Source organism: Petaurus breviceps, unplaced genomic scaffold (genome assembly GCF_028583685.1).
Source record: "Petaurus breviceps papuanus isolate PSGF00001 unplaced genomic scaffold, PetGlider_PUasm1.0 178, whole genome shotgun sequence".
Lineage (NCBI taxonomy): Eukaryota > Metazoa > Chordata > Mammalia > Diprotodontia > Petauridae > Petaurus > Petaurus breviceps.
In genome coordinates this window covers 10040829-10048024 of record NW_027185777.1, presented here as the reverse complement: position 1 = coordinate 10048024, position 7196 = coordinate 10040829, and the positions used below count along the sequence as shown (strand labels likewise).

Here is a 7196-nt window from a genome sequence, read left to right as displayed (position 1 = left end):
ACTTGCTTTATTGTGATATTCACTTTATTGTGGTGATCTGGAACTGAACCAGCAACATCTCTGAGGTATGCCTATACTTATATTCTCTACCCCCATTCCCTGGCTGCCAAGCAACTGCTTGAGAATGTCTGAAACTACACTAATTAGAGTCACTAAAAATTCTTATTTTCAAGTGAATTCCCATAGAGAAAAAGTGACCAGTTTGAAGTAAATAAAAGAGGGAGAATTTGAACTTATGACCTCCCTGATCCAGTGCTTTCTCTACTAAATAATATTACCTACCACTGTAGGATCTGACCTAGAACTCCAGAATCCACTTAGAATTCAACCTAGAATTCTAGGATGCACTTAGAATCCAACTCAGAACTTAGAATGTAATTTTTAAGAATCCAATTTAAAGTTCTGGAATCCACTTAGAATCCAACTTAGAATTCTAGAGCCCACTTACAACTCTAGAACCCACTTAAGACCCACCTTGGAACTCTAGAATCCAATTTAGAACTGTAGAATCCACAAAGGGGAAGAATATGAAATCTGAAAGGCTAAATGAGGAGGCATATGCTAGAGTAAAGAGTTTACACTTTATCTCATAGATAATGGAGAGAACCATTAAAGGTATCTGGTCAAACCTAGGCATTTGGAAAAGTACTTCAGCAGCTACATGAAGACAGAATAGTTTGGAAAGGGAGTCTAAGCTCTTTTGCTAGTGATGACTGGGCCCCAACTTTGCTTTCCAGCTTTCGATACAAGGCTCAGATCAAATAAAATCCCTGCTCCTGTATGTCTTCTCTGCTTTTCCTCTGAACCTCTCCCAACACTTGCTTGGTACCTCTCCTCATGTTCATAGCATGTTTCCTTTTATTAGTGTTATATGTGTGCAAGTCTTGACCTTCCCCCCATTAGACTGTCATCTCCTTGACATGTTGTATTCATTCTTAAATCCCCCACAGCGACTTGCACATAATACATGCTCAATGAGTATTTGTTAAGGGAATGAATGAAATCTGAATCAATTTGTGTTGAACTATACATGGAGAGACAGTGGTGTGGTGAAAATAACTCAGAAGTCAGCATCAGGCAATATCTAGGTTCAAACTTTGCCCCTAACACTTACTGGGGTGATTGTTGGGTGAGTCACCTTAACGTTCCTGAGCCTCAGTTTCCTCCTATGTAAAACAGAGATAATATCATGTCAAGGAGTTGACAGTCTAATGGGAGAAGGAAAGGTGGGTCAAGACCTATATATGTATAACTCTAATAAAAGGAAGAATGCTATAAATGTCATGAGAGGTCCAAGCAAGTTCCCACCTTCACAGAATTACTACATATCTAAAATGGGATAATGCAGGAAGGTGCATTGAAGAATCAGCTTTTTTTGGAGTTGCCACAAGGCAGTGGAGAGAATGCTGGGTTCAGAATGAAGGGATCTGCGTCCAAAGCCTGCCCCACTAGGTTGGGCAAGCCACTTTACCTCTCCTGGGCGGTGTGGAGTCAGGGGGCATGGGTTTAAACCCCACCACTGACGTTTATAATCTATGAGACTTTGGGCAAGTCATTCATTTACATTATTCATCTGTAAAATGGGGGCATTAGACTATATGGGCTTTAACCCTATGTCTCTGATCTTAGAATCAGTATCTAGAAAATGAGGGGGTTGGTCTAAGATCTATTCCAGCTGTAGCTCTGTTAAAAAGAAAGGCTAAGCCATGGAAACAGAGGCTTTGAATCATTCCTTCCCCAGAAGAGACTTAGTCTATGCAGCTTCATGTGTAGCTAGAGAAGAAAATGTTCCATGTTCTTCCTTAAAATATAAGCCACTTTAAAGAATTAAGTGTAGTAATTTGGTCAAATTGCTGCTCTACTCATAGCTGTAAACACTACAGTTCAAAATAAACTATCAGACATAGCAATTTGCCCAGGTTCTGACTGTGGCAGCTACCAGACAATTTTCTACCCCGTTGACTGACTTGAAAGGAATAAAATTTGTCCAATTTTCCAATAGCCCTTTCATATGGAGCTAAAAATGATAGAATAATTTTAAAATATTAATCATGACCACAAATACCAAAGCCGGCAGTAAAATGACCACATCAGACACTTTAAAATATCTGTTAGATTTTAATTGGGACAAAGTAAGAAAAAAATTAATCTAAGATCTCTCTCTGTCTCTCTGTCTCTCTCTCTCTCTCTCTCTCTCACACACACACACACACACACAGGAACAAACACTAAATGGAAGTGCTAATGTGATTTGCAGAAAAGCCTTGCCAGGCTAATTTCAACAGATACTTTCCAACTTTGGGCCCACAGCAAAACAAGGGATACGGACAGTCATGGGGCCTGTGATTTCGCTGATCGAGCAAATTTCTCATTTGAGGAAACTGCTAAAGCATGTAGACTCCCCTCTCTTTTTTTATCTAGTTATCCTACTGCTAGGCTTATTCCCCAAATAGATCAATAAAAAAGGAGAAGGCCCAATATGGACAAAAACTTTTTTTATAGTACACTTTTCAGGATGGCAAAAAACTGGAAACTAAAGGGATATCCATCAGCTGGGGAATGGCTAAATAAATTGCAGTATAAGAATATGATGGAATGCTATTGTGCAGTAAGAAATGAGAAAACAGATGACTTCAAAGAGACAGGAAAGACTTATACAAACTGATAGAGGGAAGTCAATGGAACCAGAGGAACAACTTATACTATAACATCAATATCAAAAGAATGAACCATTTTGAAGATTTTTATAAACTGATGAATGAAATGAATAGAACAAGAACGATTTCTAAACCAGCCAGAAAAATGTAAAGATGAACAACTCTGAATCTGATCACCTCAGTGACCATCCATGATTCCAGAGGACCGATGATGGAATCTGCCATCCATTATACAGAGGTGAAGGACTAAAGGTACAGAATCAGACACATATCTATTGTATATAGTCATTGAGGGAACTTGTTTTTGTTGACTGTACATACTTATTAAAAGAAAACTGTTTATTTTCTTCTTCCTCAATGGAGCGAGGACATGGAAGGGAAAAAAAATGATTTTTGTTCATTAAAAAGAAATAAATTAGAGTAGTGGGGGTAGTGGGGCTAAGTGCCACAGATGCGGAATGTTGCGTGTCCTTTCCAATGAGGTCACAATATTGTTAATTGCTTAATTGTTTTACTTTGTTTATTAGACATCATGTGGAGTGGGGGGTAATTTATAAGTGTCTGTAATATTTTTAAAAATGTAAATAAAATTTAAAAAATCTCTATACCTCTTGGGTTCTCCCTCAAATTATTTCCAGTCAATATGTAAAAGGAGAAAATGAAGAAGTAAATATCAAAGACAATTGCAAACAGTCATGGTGGCTGTGGATACCTGTATGTTCACATGCAACATCTACCTCTAGAGAATGCCAGAGTTAAGAGTCTAATGCCCTGGGTTCAAATTCTGACTCTGTTACTAACTTACTATCTTACTTCTTGATGCCTCAGCTTCCCCACCTGTAAAAAGAGGGGATTGGAATAGCTAGTTTCTAAGATCCTTTCCAATGCTAAGATTCTGTAAATCTCTAGCTACGTTTTTGCCAACTGAGAGTACGCTTCTGTTGGGGTGTGGGGACCTGTCTGTTTTATAGCTCAGTGTTATTTTTATCCTCACCCATTCTTCCAGACTGATAACTGCAGAAAAAGAATTAATCATATTCTGGACCAGAAGACCCCTCACTACAATAAAGTGTCACAAGATGGAAGAGTAGGGAATTGGAAATGGAGCCAAAGTGTCTATCACTGAAGAGCTGGTACTTCCCTTCTCCTTCAAGTATCTATTTGCCCCCTCAGAGAACTCTAGCACATTAATAAAGCATTGTTTCCTTCCAGCAAGGTTGCAGAGGGGCAGTGGAGACAACTATTTCCCACGTTACAGAAACCTTTTTGCCTCAATGGCAGAGAGACCCACTAGTAGATCTAATTCTCCTCTGTAAGCTGTCCAGATGGACCACAGTGAAGTCAGGGTTAACCCAAGGACGTGTCCTCTGCAGGCCTACAGGCAGATTAGGCCTGGCAGGCAGGTATTAGGAATGAATATTCAGATGCAAACCCACAACCCACATGGGACTCCCCTTGTGAGACAACCAGCCCTGCTGGTATAGCCTTTCCTCTCTGCAGCAGACTTTGCTGACTCTGTTATTACTTCTTGCCAGGCCTTGTCCTTCTGCTGTGACCCACACAAGCTTTCTGCTCTGAAGCCCCAACCCCATCCAGCCGTCTGACCCTGGATTCTGTCTAGTCATGTTACAGTGTTACTATGACCTATACTGACCATCACACTTCTGCTGCTGTGATGTTTACTTCACCCCTATCATGGCTAGAGGACCTGCTTGGTACAAAACACATTTGCTGGGCATTAGATAGTTGTTGGTTATTAATTTTTGTCCCACTTCACCTCTGAACGATGTAAAGGATATTGCCCTCTGCTGCTGCTAACTTCTTATGAGGTCTTACGCAAATCATTTCAACTTTCTGGGTTTTTATTTCCTCATCTGTGCTTCTATACTTAGAATCACACCATAAAGACCTTGAAAGATACTTCACTAAAAAACAAAACAAAACCCAAGGTCATGTGTCATGAGGTCCCTCTTTTCTCCAACTGTACACTCAAAATCACCTCCATATCATCTCTCACTCAATATTACCCTTAAGAGCAGGAAGTGGTCCTTCTTCTAAATGCCAACCACTCAATTCCTGCCCTTGATGGCATGGCCTGAGGATTCTGAGAGCTTGTCACTTCAACCATCTCGTCTCGGTTCTTAATTTTCTATCTTTTCTTATGCACTGGTGCACAAATGTTCCCAGATCTTCCCTTACCCTTAAAAAACAAATTAACAAAAAACTTCACTGGATCCTACCATCTTCTCAAGCTAACATCCCTTTCCCCCTTTGCTCTTTCACAGCAAGACTATCAGAAAAAGGAATTTACTCCCTTCTCAATCCTTGACAATCTGGCTTCCAAACCCTTCACTCAAATGAAATTGCTTTCTCCAAGCTGACCGATGCTCTAAAATTACCCTTTTATATGTCCTTTTCTCCTTCATTTTTCCGCAGTATTGACACTGTTGTACACCTTGTCCTCCTTGACATGAACTTCTCCCTAAATTTTCATGACTGACATACACAGACACACATTTTTTCTATGTACATGCTACTTTTTTTTTTTCCCTTAATAAAATGTAAGTACTCTGAGGGCAAGGACTATTTTACTTTTGTCTCTATATCCCTGGCACCTAGCACAGGGTCTCATACATAGTAAGTACTTAATAAATGCCTGATGAGTTTAATTGAAAATAGAATGCACTTAAACATTGTACAGGATCATAGAAACAGAAGTCAAAAGGACCTCAGAGTTCCTCAAGACCAGCTCCCTCATGCCACAGCTAGGGAAACTGAAGTAGAGAGAGGTTAACTGACTTACCTGAGGTCATACTGCTAGTAAGGTAGGATTAAAACCTAGAAAGGTTAATAAGCATTTATTAAGTGATTACTTGGGGCAAGGCACTGTGGTAAGTTCTGGGGATACAAAACAAGAAAAAAGACAGTCATCCTCAAGAAGTCTACATTTCAATGAGGATAGATAACCCATAAATAAGAAGTAGGAAGGGTGGGGACAGAAACCCAGTTCCTTCTGACTCCAAGCCCAGTATTCTAACCAGTACACAACACAGCCTCTTCTCTGGATTGAAAACTAGAGGACTGATCAAGGTTTCCTTCTAAACCTAACATTCTATGACTCTAGATTACAGTTATATCAAAAGATAATTCATCTGAATTCAGAAATTGGACAGGTATCTCTTAATTCATGGAAAAGGTTTGTTACAGTCTGATTGGTTGTAAACACTTTGCAAAGCTAAACCTATGTGTCTAGTAAACATTCCTCTTTGCTTTTTCCAATTTCACCTTTCCTTTAAGGTATAGGTCAAGTACTAATTTCTCCAAGAAGACTTCCATGGTAACCTTTGCACACAGAAACTCTATTCCACAGGATTCTCCAATCTTGGGAGTGTGATCACACTTATTTCTCAAGTGTGCAATTTAACCCTAATTATCTAAAATATGTTTAAGTCTTGCTAGTCAAGATTATAAGCTTCTAGAGGGCTAGAATTGGACATGGTTCATATGTCTTTTGCATTTCACTTAACACCAAGTGTCATAATAATAAAGAGCTGACATTTAATTAAATGACTGATATTACCACTGCCTTCCATCATACGATCACAGATCTATTCCCATGGGGAAAAAAGTCTCCCAAAAAAACTGAATTGAAAACTTGGCAAGAAAAGTTATGTTAGAAGCCAGATCCATGGCATGTTGTACACCATAACACTTAAATGTTTTTATAGGTTTTTCCAAGCTTTTCAGTATTTTCCACATTTCTGAGATCTGTCCCCCAATCTTCCACTTCCTAAGATTACTGGAATCTTTCTCTTAGCTGACATAAACATTGCTAATGACTCTTACAAGCCTCATTTTTTTTTTTTTTTTGGTATGGCTGTTTTTGTCTAATAGTGTAGTGCCAGATTACAATTTTGCATACTGATTTTGGGTGCCAGTATCTATTATATTTCCAGTTTGAAAATGCCACCTTGTCAAGATTTAAGGTTCAGAAGTCCTCAATAAACCATAATTGCATAATTCTGAAAGTTTCTAAAAGTAAATTTACTCCAAAGGAGGAATAAGTGTAATGAATTCTTGATTGCTTCTGTGGTTTGTTGTTATTCTTTGTATAGTGATCTCTCTGGAGATGATGATGATCTGATTCCAAATTAATGGCTCTGAGTTTGTTAAAATGGACCACTGAAAGGTAGTGCTGGTTAATATTCATTCACCAGCTAATCTTCAGCAATCATTAGAAAAATATCAGATTGTGTCATGTTGATATTTCTGTTTTCAGTCTAGTCCAGAGATTCTTAATCTGGAGTCAATGAGTCCCAAAAGATCTGTGGATAAATGTTGGTGAGGATCAGTGAATTTGGACAGGAAAAAATAATATGTATTTATTTCAATGTAATGGACTTCCTTTGCAACATTTGGTATTTTATTTGCTTTATTTAAAACATTATTCTTTTCACATCTATTTTTATTTATTTTGCTAAATATTTTCAAATTATATTGCATAAAATTTAATTATTCATTTTCAAAAATTTTGAATTC

General features: G+C 38.3%; 1 protein-coding gene across 3 annotated transcripts in view; it reads right to left on the bottom strand.

The window, feature by feature from the left end:
- CACNB2 (calcium voltage-gated channel auxiliary subunit beta 2) overlaps nt 1-7196 on the bottom strand; it is a 415522-nt gene that overhangs the window by 92459 nt on the left and 315867 nt on the right. The window lies entirely within an intron of this gene.